Source organism: Amblyraja radiata, chromosome 10 (assembly GCF_010909765.2).
Source record: "Amblyraja radiata isolate CabotCenter1 chromosome 10, sAmbRad1.1.pri, whole genome shotgun sequence".
NCBI lineage: Eukaryota > Metazoa > Chordata > Chondrichthyes > Rajiformes > Rajidae > Amblyraja > Amblyraja radiata.
Genome location: NC_045965.1, coordinates 3,406,391 through 3,420,415, shown reverse-complemented (window position 1 = coordinate 3,420,415; position 14,025 = coordinate 3,406,391). Strand labels below are relative to the sequence as shown.

The 14,025-nt window shown below is 48.5% G+C and overlaps 1 pseudogene; it reads right to left on the bottom strand.

The window, feature by feature from the left end:
- Positions 1-11,456: 11,456 nt before the first annotated feature.
- LOC116978170 lies at positions 11,457-11,570 on the bottom strand (annotated as a pseudogene).
- Positions 11,571-14,025: the final 2,455 nt, after the last annotated feature.

The window sequence follows — 14,025 nt, the reverse complement described above, 5'->3', positions numbered from 1 at the left end:
TCCACAACACAGTCGCTCAGATGGAATCCACGCAGCGGAAAGCAGGAACTGCAGATGCTGATTAATACACACAAAAAAGCACAACGTGCTGGAGTAACCCAGTAGGTCAGGCAGCATCTCTGGAGATCGGGGATAGGTAGACCTTCTTACTGAACTGAATGGTCCAAAGATTCCCACAACCTGAGCCGTTTGCACAAAGTCTGAAGAAAGGTCCCGATCCAAAACGTCGCCTATCCATGTTCTCCACAGATGCTGCCTGACCCGCTGAGTTACTCCAGCACTCTGTGAAACGTCACCTATCCATGTTCTCCACAGATGCTGCCTGACCCGCTGAGTTACTCCAGCACTCTGTGAAACGTCACCTATCCATGTTCTCCACAGATGCTGCCTGACCCGCTGAGTTACTCCAGCACTCTGTGAAACGTCACCTATCCATGTTCTACACAGATGCTGCTTGACCCGCTGATTTCTCATGCTGTGAGGTTTAGCCTCAATGATCACTTTAGAGACACAAACCCTTTGAGTCTACGCCGACAATTGATTGCCCTAATTGATTACACTAACATAAACACACTAGGGACAATTTTACCAAAATACACCAGCTAAACACATACACGTCTTTGGAGTGTGGTTGGAAAACGGAGCTCCCGGAGAAAACCCACGCGGTCACGGGGAGAACGGACAAACTCCGTACAGATAGCACCCGTAGTCAGTGTGGAACCCGGGTTGCTGGTGCTGTGAGGCAGCAACTCTACCGCTGCGCCACCGTGCGCTCTCGGTCTATCTACCATCGCGGTGGCCGCGGGAAGACCCAGAGCTGCCTCTCCGCATGTACCTGTTACGCTAATGTAGCCGCCGGGCAACTCCGGATAAATCTCCTCTCCACCTCCCGCCTGCCCAACGCTGGGATTGGAGGAATGTGGCGCTATAGAGAGACAGGGTAGTTGCTCCATAGATAATAACGAAGTCGGGAAGCTTGCGGCGACACATTATGCCATGTGCGAGACTGTGTTGGTTAGCCACAGAGAGCTGGAGTAACCCAGAGGGTCAGGCAGCATCTCTGGAGCAAAGGAATGGGTGATGTTTCGGGTCGGGACCTGGGAGAGGGGCCCGACTCCCCCGCTAGCGTGGAGATGCTTTTTGGCGGTGAAGCATCTATGCTCAGTCCGCAAGGCGCCGGCCGCACCGGAGGCTCGTTACTGAAGCCAAGTCCATCGCCACTTTCCGCACCCCATTCTCCCAAACAAAGGCGCAAGTAGTTGGCAAGTTGTGCCCGTGTGTGTCGCTCGCTGGGTATGAACCAGCGCCGCACCCCCGCTCTCACTCTTCCCTCCACAACGCGGGCCGGCCAGCTCGAAAGATAGGCCAGTAAAACTCGTTCCAGGTTATAGAAACAAAAGAACTACAACTGCTGGATTATACCAAAGGTAGACACAGAATGCTGGAGTAACTCAGCGGGACAGGCAGCATCTCTGGAGAGAAGGAATGGGTGGCGTTTCGGGTCGAGACCCTTCTTCAGACTGAGACTCAGGGAAGAGAGAGACACATAGATATATTGAAGGGCGAGATGTGAAAACGAAGATTGGTTCATAAGTGAGAGGAGCACAATTAGGTCATTCGGCCCATCATGGCTGATCTATCTTTCCCTCTTAACCTCATTCTCCCGCCTTCTCCCCGTATCTCTTGACTCCCGTACTAATCAAGGTTCATTGTTGGCCAGGGGAAGCTGCCAACGAGGCATGCGATCAGTAAAATCTAATCTGGAGGATAGTGAAACTAGTCAGATAGGGGAGAGATGGAGAGAGGGAGAGTGGGGGCGAGAGAGAGAGAGAGATAATTAGTTACTTGAAGTTAGAGAAGTCAATGTTCATACCGCTGAGGTGCAAGCTGCCCAAGTGGAATACAGTTGCTGTTCCTCCAATTTGCACTGGGCCTCACTCTCATCGTGGAGGGGGTCAGTGTGATGGGTTAAGTGGAAGAGCCGTGTAAACGAGGCGAGATTTGTTTAGTTTACAGATACAGCGCGGAAACAGGCCCTTCGGCCCACCGAGTTCACACCGACTAGCGATCACCGCACTATCCTACACACACTGGGGACAATTTACATTTATACCAAGCCTATGTACCTACAAATCTTTGGAGTGTGGAAGTGTTCCACCCGGAGAAAACCCACGCGGTCACGGGGAGAAGGTGCAAACTCCACACAGACAGCACCCGTAGTCAGGGTCGAACCCGGCTCCCTGCCGCCGTGCAGTGGGGAAGCAGCCGCGGCTGAGAGTCAAAGGGCCGGCTGACGGCGAGCGGTGGCCTCACTCTGACAGTGTTAGACCCCCGTCTATATAATAAAGGTCGCACAGACATCCGCTCGTTGAAACTCTGTGGCCCAGCGGTAGAGTTGCTGCCTCACAGCGCCAGAGACCCGGGTTCAATCCTGACTACGGGCGCTGTCTGTACCGAGTTTGTACGTTCTCCCCGTGCAGTTTTCTCCGGGTGCTCCGGTTTCCTCCCACACTCCAAATCCGTACAGGTTTGTAGGTTAATTGGCTTTGATAAAAGTTTAAATAGTCCTTGGTGTGTGTGGGGGGATAGTGTTAGTGTGCGGGAATCGCTGGTCAGTGCGGACTCGGTGGGCCGAAGGGCCTGTTTCCGCGCTGTATCTCTAAACTAAAGTGAACGTTCACTGGCCCCGGGATAAAGAGCCGTGGACAAAATGCAGTCAAAGTTCACCCCTCCCCGTGGAGTGGCCGTGACATAGACTCGCGTGTCCGACCCTCTGTATGTGGAGGGAGGCTGTAGATGCTGGTTTATGCTGCAGACAGACACAACAATGCTGGAGTAACTCAGCGGGACAGGCAGCGGCATCTCTGGCAGCGGCTGCTGGCCATTATGTATGTCTGGCCTTCAGGTGAAGCGGCTCAGTGGGTGGTGGGGACTGAGGGAGGGAGGGAGGGAGGAGAGGCAGAGAGGGGGGAGGGAGGGAGGAGTCGTCTGAGATGACAGACAAAGAAGGGTCCAAAACAAAACACCGATGCAGGTTGCCAGCATTATCCCGAGAGTGGGAGACGGATTGGAGGTCCAAAGGCTGGCCAGACTGCGTGAGAACGAGAGGGCACGGCTCAGGGCTGGCTGTGGGTGTGCGGGGCTGGGGAACGAGTGTATACACACACACACACACTGCCCGCCGACTGCTCTTTGTTTCAGTGCAGGCGGCGCGGCTCGGCTGAAGTCTATGCCGCTGTGAGACGGGCAGGGTTGGGAGCAGCCCTCCTTGCCCCCGGGCATCGGTCACGTCTCCTCCCGGACGCCGGGCACGGGGTGGGGGGAATACCGGGGCCACAGATTTCATCCCCATCTCGCCGGGATAACGCGTCGCGCTGTCTGCGTTGCGAGCGGCCGGCAAATCCCGGCTCCATCGGATGCCGACTGTTAATCCCCTCGCACCCCCTCCATCTACCCATCCCTCCCTCTCTCTCCCCCTCCCACCCCTCTCTTCTCTCCCTCTCTCTCCCCTTTCTCTCCCCCTCTCCCTCACCCCCCCTCTCCCTCTCTCCTTCCACAAGGAAGCGCCGAGCTGCACAATCAGAGCTGCCGACCCACAAACTTCAAACGCTTTAGCAGCGCATTAATGCATCGGACGCCGGGAAAGCCAGCGCCCGGAATGCAGAAGGGTCTCGACCCAAAACGTCACCCATTCCTTGTCTCCAGAGATGCTGCCTGTCCCGCTGAGTTACTCCAGCATTTTGTGTCTATCTTCACTGTGTCTGTGCGGGGCGAGAGATAGCGAGTGCATGGACAGAGATACTCACGGTTGAGTGGAGGGAAGGGAGCGTTGTCTCTGTCTCTGTGAGTCGGCGAGTCCCCGGTCATTGTACAGTGTGCATGCCTCCAGTGACAGGCAGCCGCCAGTGTGTACACATCCCCAGTGCCGCTGCTGCACGGTGCACTATATAACTCTCATGTGAAAGACAGCGCAGTCGCCACAAGCGGCGCACCCACTCGCACCATTGGCTTGGCGCATCGTCTTTAAGAGAGACGTTCTCCACTCTATTGGCCGCGGCGGTGGACTGAAAGGTGTCTGGTCCCTCCCAGAAATGGAGCCGGCTCCAGCTCCACGGCAGGAGGGAGGGGAGCAGAAGGAAGGGTGGGAGGGGAGGGGGAGGGAGGGAGAAGAGGGGAGAAGTTGAGAGGAGATGGGGCGCAGGTTGAAGTCATCAGGACCAAGGATGGGAAGCTTTACTAGAACAATGTTGAGGATATTTGGAGACCCAAGGAACTGCAGATGCTAGGATCTCGAGGAAGACACAAAGTGCTGGAGGGTTCAGCGGGTCAGGCAGCATCTGTGGAGGGAAATGGACAGATGACGTTTCGTGTCGGGACCCTTCCTTTAGACTGTTAGCACCGGCGGTTGGGGGGGGGGGGGGGGGGGGGGAGTGAGAGAGGGTTTGGCCATTGGCGAGAGGAGGAGAGCGTCTGGCATACTTTAAAGAGATGTGGCAGTGATCTCCATTGTATAATGGAGACACAAGGAACTGCAGAGGCTGGGATCTTGAGCAAGACACAATGTGCTGGAGGAACTTTGCCAGACCGTTGTGCAGGAAGGAACTGCAGATGCTGTTTTATCTGAAGATAGACACGAAATGCTGGAGTAACTCAGCGGGTCAGGCAGCATCTGTGAAGAACATGGATAGGTGACATTTCACAGAGTGCTGGAGTAACTCAGCGGGTCAGGCAGCATCTGTGGAGAACATGGATAGGTGACATTTCACAGAGTGCTGGAGTAACTCAGCGGGTCAGGCAGCATCTGTGGAGAACATGGATATGTGACATTTAGGGTTGTGACCCTTCTTGAGACTGATTGTAGTAATGGGAGAATTGGAAGTAATGGAGAAAACAGGACAAATTGTGGCCCAAATCCATGCCAAAGTTTGAGTCTTCCAGTGTGGAGTTGTACAGCACAGAAACAGGCTCTTTCACCCACCTTGTCCACGCTGACCAAGTTGGCATGCTGGGTTAGGCACATTTTCTAAAAGCTGGAGTAAGTCAGCGGGTGAGACAGCATCTCTGGAACAAAGGAATAGATGACGTTTCGGGTCGAGACCCTTCTTCAGACAATCGCTTCAGACAATCTCGACCCGAAATGTCACCCATTCCTTTTCTCTAGAGATGCTGTCTGAACCGTTGAATGACTCCAGCTTTTAGTATCCATCTTCGGTTTAAACCAGCATCTGCAGTTCCTTCCTACACATTAGTTTAGCAGGCAAGGTTCCCATAGCTGATGGTCACCATCCACATACTGTAAGCCACACATCAGGTTTTACAGGAGACAGGGAGACTGCAGATCCTGCAACCTGGATGACCCCTGCCGGAACTCAGTGAGTCAAGCAGCATCTGTGGAGGCAGAGTCACGGTGACCATTTCGTGTAGACGGCTGACATCTGGACCTGATTCAGATCTCGACCCAAAACTTCAACCATGCCTCTGCCTCCATGTGTTGTACAGGTGTGATCTTCACGGAGGTTTTTATACCATGTTTTTCATCCCTATCCGTATCTCATTATCACCTACCCTACAGCCTACAATGGAGCATTGTGGGCTCCACCTTTCTTTGATCATCATTGTTATTTGCGTATCTTTAATGCATTTGTTCTAAGTACCTTCTATAACTCTCACTTCCCTTTCCTCGAACTCTCAGTCTGAAGAAGGGTCTCGACACAAAATGTTACCTGTTCCTTTTCTCCAGAGATGTTGCCGGACCCACTGAGTTACTCCAGCTTTTATAACTAAACACACATTGTTTCAGAATTGCTTTGAGCAGTCACGGTGGGTTTTCTCCGAGATCTTCGGTTTCCTCCCACACTCCAAAGACGTACAGGTTTGTAAGTAAATTGGCTTAGTAAATGTAAAAAAATGTCCCTAATGGGTGTAGGATAGTGTTAATGTGTGGGGATCGCTGGTCGGCACGGACCCGGTGGGCCGAACGGCCTGTCCTATTTGCTGGATAGAGTGAGGAGAGGATGTTTCAACTAGTGGGAGAGCTTAGGACCAGAGGTTATAGCCTCAGAATTAAAGGATGTATCTTTAATATGGAGATGAGGAGGAATTTCTTCAGCCAGAAGATGATGAATTTGTGGAATTCATCGCCACAAGCAGCAGTGGAGCCCAAGTCATTGGGTATTTTCAAACCAGAGATTGATAGGTTCTTGATTAGTAAGGGCATCAAAGGTTATGGGGAGAAGGCAGGAGAATGGGGTTGTGAGGGAAAGATAAATCAGCCGTGATTGAATGGCGGAGTAGACTTGATGGGTTGAATGGCCTAATTCTGCTCCTATGACATGATCGCTAATCACTATGGGATGGGCTACAATAGAACAGAGAATAGTACAGCACAGGATCAGGTCCTTCGGCCCACATAGTCTATACCAACCATGATGCCATCTAAACTAATCTCACCTACTTGTCCGTGATCGATACACTTCTATGCACTCCCTGTCCATGTGCCTCTTAAACGCCACTGCTTCCACCAACCCCTCTGGGAGTGTGTTCTAACCAAAGGAAAATGGAAAAAAACTTGCTTCACAAATCTCCTTTAAACATCCCCCTCTCACCTTCAATCCAGCATTTGACATTTCCACTCTGGGAGAAAAAAAACCGTCTCGACCCTATCTACGCCTTTCATAATTGCAAACAATATATGAAGAATATTGGAATATAAGATTTCTAGATTTATAAATTTGTAGAGCTTAAATAATGAGAGCTCTTAAACAGCCCCAGAGTTAGAATGAGGTAAGAAAATGCTTAGAATTTAAAGTGAAAGAAAAATAATATGAAATGTAGTGAAGCAAAATAACAAAGGTTTCTTAAGGCCAGATTGTCTATCCCCATCTACAAGTTTGCATAAGACACCACTGTGGTGGGCTGGATCACAAACAATGACAAGACGGAGTACAGGAAGGAAATAGAGAACTTAGACTGTGAAGAAGGGTCTCGACCCGAAACGTCACCCATTCTTCTCTCCAGAGATGCTGCCTGTCCTGCTGAATTACTCAGGCATTTTGTGTCTATCTTAGCAACATGGTGTCAGAACAATAACCTTTCCCTCAATGCCAGTAAGATGAAGGAGTTAATTATTGTCCAGGAAGCATGGTGGAGTACATGCCCCAATCAGCATCAATGGTGCAGAAGTGGAAATGGTTGGGAATTTTAAGTTCCTCTGTGTTAATATTACCAACGATCTATCATGGAGCAAACACATTGGAGCGACAGCCAAGAAGCCACACCCACACCTCTACTTCCTTAGGAGAATGACATTTGGCATGTCTCCAGTGACTCTTATGAATTTCTACAGATAAGCATACTGTTGGGATCACAGCTTGGTTTGGGAACAGCTCTGCCCAAGACCACAGGAAATTACAGAGATGTAGGTGTAGCCCAGTCCATCATAGAGATCTGACTCCCCACCATTGGCTCCATCTACACCTCATGCTGCCTCTGTTAAATAAAGACTATATTTATCCTACTGAAGAGACAAACCACAAAATCTGCTCTTACATTAAGTTCTCCACACTGCACCATGAAATTAATAAACACTCAGAAAGATATGAGTTATCAAATTATTTTTTATTTCTCTGAATAGTATCTTCTTCTAACGTATGGTGTGCACAGCCTAAAGTTGTAGGACAACTTGTTCTATTTGATCTATTTGTTTGTGCACGCCGGGTTGATTGCATTAGTCGAAATAAGGTTGCAATCTCCCACTGCTCCAATTAAGTAAAAAGTATTTAATCAAAGGAGCTGCACAAGAGGATTGTCGACACAATGAACTGCAAATGTTGGAATCCGGCATAAAGCACAAGTGTTGGAATCAGAAGAATGGTCTTGACTCAAAACGTCACCTATCCATGTTCTCCACAGATGCTGCCTGACCCGCTGAGTTACTCCAGCACTCTGTGAAACGTCACCTATCCAAGTTCTCCAGAGATGCTGCCTGACCCGCTGAGTTACTCCAGCACTCTGTGAAACGTCATCTATCCAAGTTCTCCAGAGATGCTGCCTGACCCGCTGAGTTACTCCAGCACTCTGTGAAACGTCACCTATCCATGTTCTCCAGAGATGCTGCCTGACCCGCTGAGTTACTCCAGCATTTTGTGTCTATGGACAATAGACAATAGGTACAGGAGTACACCATTTGGCCCTCAGCCAACGCTGCCATTCACAGTGATCATGACTGATCATCCACAATCAGTACCCCGTTCCTGCCTTCTCTCCATATCCCCTGACTCCGCTATCTTTAAGAGCTCTATCTAACTAGAAAGCATCCAGAGAATCGGCCTCCACCTCCCTCTGAGGCAGAGAATTCCGCAGATTCATAACCCTCTGTGTGAAAAAGGTATTCCTCATCTCTGTTTTAAATGGCTTACCCCTTATTCTTAAACTGTGGCCCCTGGTTCTCGACTCCCCCAACATCGGGAGCATGTTTCCTGCCTTTAGCGTGTCCAAACCCTTAATAATCGTACATGATTCAATAAGATCTCCTCTCATCCTTCTAAATTCCAGAGTATACAAGCTCAGCCGCTCCATTCTATCAACATGTGACAGTCCCGCCATCCCGGGATTTAATCTCGTGAACCTACGCTGCACTCCCTCAATAGCAAGAATTTCCTTCCTCAAATTTGCAAAACTGCACACAATACTAGTAAGATTAAATGAGAACTTACCAGTTTGAAGTTTGATCTGTATTTTATGAGGAGTTACGATGAGGGATTACGTGAAGAACCCGTCCAGCACGCATGCGCGACATACTTCAAAACAGCGGTGTGGAATCACCGACAGACACAGTAATTGAAATAAATATAGTAAAGAAAAGGAGAGCTTAAATACCAGTTGATCTCTATAATTAAGGGTGGGAGCGGAGGGCACGTAATCCCTCATCGTAACTCCTCATAAAATACAGATCAAACTTCAAACTGGTAAGTTCTCGTTTAATCTTACTATTTTACTTCGGAGTCACGTGAGTGACTACGTGAAGATTTTAAAGCTCTGTGATTTCAAACCGTGTAACAGTTCATACTTCACACGCTGCCGAAGTCATTCGAGGGAGGAAGTATGTTATCGTAATCAACCATGAATCTGTTTGTAAAACAATAATGGTGTTATTAACAATAACAAGACCAAAATGCTCCCCCCGGGCTTAAATTATATATTTGCAGATTCTAATACTTTTTCTGCAAACGATACAGGTTCTGCCAGCGGCTTGTTATAAAAGTTTGGAACGTATACTCCCTAGACCACCCCGCTGTAGCCAGGATGTGGTCCATAGGCTCGTCCATCCTCTTAGTCACTGATGTGGATGCTGCCCTGGTGGAGTAAGATTTATACACGTTAGTATGTACTCCAGCAACTCCCAGTACCTGCTTGAGCCACTTGAGATAGTTTGGCTCGTCACCCGACCATAAAGTTTCTTGTGGCTGACCCATATGGCTTTTTCTCTCCCTCGAGGATTACTTATTGTGTTGATGTAGTTCAATAAGTGGGTCATGACACATAACCGTGGTTCAGATGGGTAGACCATGACTAGACCTGATGTTCCTGGTCTGCTCTGTTTGACCAGCCCCTAATGGTAAATGTAACATGATCTAGTAGACCATATTGTCAAATCGTAGATGGAGGAAACTGGACTCTTTGTGCTGAGACAAGGCCATCAGCATGACCGTCTTCAGGGTGGGCTGTTCCAGGGTGAGGGACCTGGCTGGTGACCATCCCCTAAGGTATGTCAGGTCCACACTGACATCCCAGATTTGGGTGTACCTAGGTCTGGGGGATTAGAGTTGAATATGCCTCTCCTGAGTTTGATCACCAGCGGGTGGTACGCTATGGCCTGTTGTCCTGGTGCCTGAGTTAAGTAGGCTGACAGAGAACTTCTGGCTGTGTTGATGGCGCAGTAGCTGAGTCCTTCATTGTGGTGAAGACCTGCCAGGAACTCCAGTACAGGTTTTGTTGTAGTTGAATATGTAGTTCCTGTATTTGAATAGTATCTTCCCACTTCTTGGTGTCCGCCAAGTATGTTCCCTAGTGGATATGCGATGGGATGCTGTCATCGTGTCGATAGTGCTGTCTGACAATCCAGGCCCAGCAGTGGTCTTCCCAATTCTGCAACCCAGGCCCAGTAATGGTCTTTTCAAATCTGCAACCCAGTAGTTTAATTTATCGTGGCATGTGCGTAGTTCAGCGGGAATGAATTCATTGCCACTGCCTCAAAGTTTGGTTTCATGCGACATACATCGGTACGTGGTGATTCAATTGAAATACAGGGAAATCGATATCTGGTGTTCCATATAGCTTTGTAATTTCAGCAAATACTTTGGTTTAATATGTCTGTTTACAGTATTTAGCTCACCTGGTAGGTACGTTTGCTGATGGTCGAATATGTTTGACGACCTACGGTTACCAATTATTAAATAAATTGTCACATGATATCGATTTATTCTGCCCAAGTGGTTTGGTATATGCCACCACTGTGATGTTGTTAATTTATAAACGAACATGCAAAATGGTGCACTACAGAATAATATGCTTTACCAATAGAACGTGCTCAATATTTCCAACTAGGTTTTACGCCCAGTGTCTATAATGATGACGACTCCAGATTAGTCCATTTGCCACCATGTTCTGGGTATGGGTATTTAGTTTAAAACATTAGCACCTTAGCTCTAATGGAAAGGTTCAAGTTAAGTAGCTGGAAATGCTGCTACTAACTCCCAATTACTCTAGCCACTTGTTGAATGGTTGGTTGATACCATTAATTGTTACAGGTTGTGTCATATGCTGACTCTCCTTATGGCAATGTTATAGATGAGTGGGTAGAGTTAATTGAATACCAGATAGTCAATAGTAGTGGATGGTGTCAACGTAGATCTATCTGGATAGAATGACAGGCTCGGCTAAATAAGTATAGTAGCTAATGCTGCTGATTTAGCTATTTCCATGGATTTGTCTGTCGTAAATATCATAGAGACATGCCATGACGATATGTTCCTTAATAGTGTCAGAGCTGGTTTGAATATCTGGGAACAGTTTTGGCTGATATTAGCCATAGTCGACAATTTATACTGCCATAGTTACCCCATCCAGGTAAATAGGTATCTCCGAAATGTTATGAATGGGTACTGAATAGTATGCATCTTTAAACTGATGTCTACCATAAAGTATCCTAGGAAATACATGGTTAGCAGTTACAATTTTCCATAAGTGTGTAACCTGGTGAAATACTCAAGTGGTTTTTTGGTACCAAAGGTTCATATTAGGTTGTTTATGAGCCCTTGTATATCAATGATGGTGCGACATTCACCATCTTGGGTTTGTTGGTACCAAAGGTTCATATAGACTTCTTTATGACCCCTAATATATCTTTTCCAGTTAGCTAGTCCCTCATGTTCTTTTTTAGTGGGAGGGTAGTCCCCTTGGGGTGCATGCTGAACTGGTAATATATGGTCCCTAGATAAGGGACGTGCCAGATATTAAACTGATAAAAACAGATATTATACTTGATCTTAGCCAAAAGGCCGAGAAGTGATGGGATTCTTAATTCAATTTTTATCCTTGAATACTTTTGGTATATAACTACCAAGTGTGATAGTTCTTCATGCTTCCAAACCCAGGTGTGATTTCCCCCCCCCCTGTTAGTACTAACCCTTCACCTTTTATGTGATGGTAGGAACCATACTTATCTGTCTTCACTGTTGTTTAGTGGTGTGTACATTTCTTCGGTTTCTGGTTCCTTGTCTTTAGGGATGGTGTTGTTGGGGGGTGGCGCATTTTCCATGGGGCCCGCTCTGGACCCTGGCCTGAAAGGGCTTACTGGGGGTTGGCATGCGGGCCCCGAGCTTTCACCAGTACTATTAAGTAGACGCCTACTGGTGGACGCCTGGAGGTACTGCTGTCTGATTTTGTGTGGTGCTCATTCCAGGCCCTGCCCTCTTGATGCCGAATATTTTGGATACTTCGTCCAGTTTCTTAGGCTTGGTTTGATAATTTAGCCAGATAGCAGGATCTATGGTTGTGAGGTCGGCGTTCTCACAGTCCTGTGAATTTTAGGTTGAGGGCAGGTTTTATAACTTCCTGAGAAGTTGCGGAGCATCTGTGAACAGTTGGGTCAGGTGTTTTGCCATACTACCCTGCCCCTCTGGAATGAGCATGCGAAAATGATAGCCGACGTCAGGGGTATCAAATGCAATTTAAGATATTTGGGTTTTAAAAAGCTATGCTCAATAACGGTGGGCACTTTGAGTAAATGCAATTTAGGGGAGGCATGATGAAATCCAACGCCTCATGACTACCTGTCTTGGAGAGGTTTTTGAAAAGAACAGGTAGTAAGCTGGCCGTCAGTTGAGACTGAAAAGCCATCTCGCTAGTGGTGGAGCCACATAGCGGCCACACCCAGCAGCTCTTCCTGATCCTGTACCTCAAGCATACTCCCGGTGTTGTTCAGCCAGTGACCCCTCTTCTTGACCAGCCCAGCACTGGTCACCATCGATCCCTCGACAAGGGAGATGGCCAGTGCTGTTAGTGCACTGGAGCGGGAGTGTTATGCTCCCTTGGCAGACTTGCCCCTGCTCCTGAGGCAGTCTCGCTGGAGTTTTTAGCTCCATGACCTTGCTCTAGGCTTGGAGAACAGACACTTACTTGTTCTCGTTTGAAGTGCCGATTCCATCTTCTGTGTCTGTCTCCAGCCCGAGGTGTTGTTGCTGGCTTTGCTCAAGAGGCTGTCTGCCGTTTTCGGGCGTCGTTTCTGCGGTTCTCGGGCGGCGAGTCTCCTTGTCGGGAGATGCAGGGATTACCGGCCGGTTTTTTGAATTTCCCTCCAGTCCGCTGCTGTTGGTCAAACAGCTGTTAGCGGACTGGGCATCGGCTCATTACCCTGACTGTGGACCGCAGCGTGTGCGGTCCAGGTGCCGCCACTCCCCCCTCCACTGACGGAACGCTCCTTCCCTGAAGTCGAACGGGGGCCGCTTCCCTCTGTGCTGCTTTGCTGTCTCCAGTTCCCCTGGAGCAACAAAGAGTAGCAAAGTCACGAGTTTAACTTGTAACTAAGTACTTACCTAACGGTCCGTTTCTTCAGGCTTGTAGCCTGTACTCCCGTTCGTCGCTGTTGCATCTGCGTGAACGCTATGCCGCGCATGCGTGCTGGACGGGTTCTTCACGTAGTCACTCACGAGACTCCGAAGTAAAATCCAGGTGTGGTCTCACTAGGGCCCTGTACAACTGTAGAAGGGCCTCTTTGCTCCTATACTCAACTCCTTGTGTTATGAAGGTCAACATGCCATTCACTTTCTTCACTGCCTGCTGTACCTGCATGCTTAGTTTCATAGACTGTTGAACAAGGACCCCCAGATCCTGTTGTATTACCCCTTTTCCCAACTTGACATCATTCAGATAATAATCTGTCTTCCTGTTTTTACCACCAAAGTGGATAACCTCATATTTATCCACATTAAACTGCATCTGTCCACTCACTCAAACTGTCCAAGTCGCCCTGCATCCACATAGCATCCTCTTCACAGTTCACACTGTGTCATCTTCAAATTTGTTAATGTTACTTTGAATCCCTTCATCTAAATCATTGATGTATTTTGTAAATAGCTGCGGTCCCAGCACCAAGCCTTGCGGTACCCCACTAGTCACTGCCTGCTATTCTGAAAGGGACTCGTTAATCCATACTCTTTGTTTCCTGTCCACCAACCAATTTTCTATCCATTGCAGTACCCTACCCCCAATACCATGTGCTCTAATTTTGCCCACTAATCTCCTGGTGGCGGCGCGACTCGTTGCAGCGGCTCCTACAGCCTGTCTGTCTTTTTTTTATTTTTGTCTAGTTAAATGTAGTGTTTGTGTTTTTTTTTAAAGCTTGGTTTTAAATGTGTATATGTGGGGGGCGGGGGGGGGGGGGAGGGGGAAACCGTTTTAAATCTCTTCTCTGTACGGGAGACCCGACCTTTTCCCTGTCGGGTCTCCGTTGTCGTTGGGGCCTAG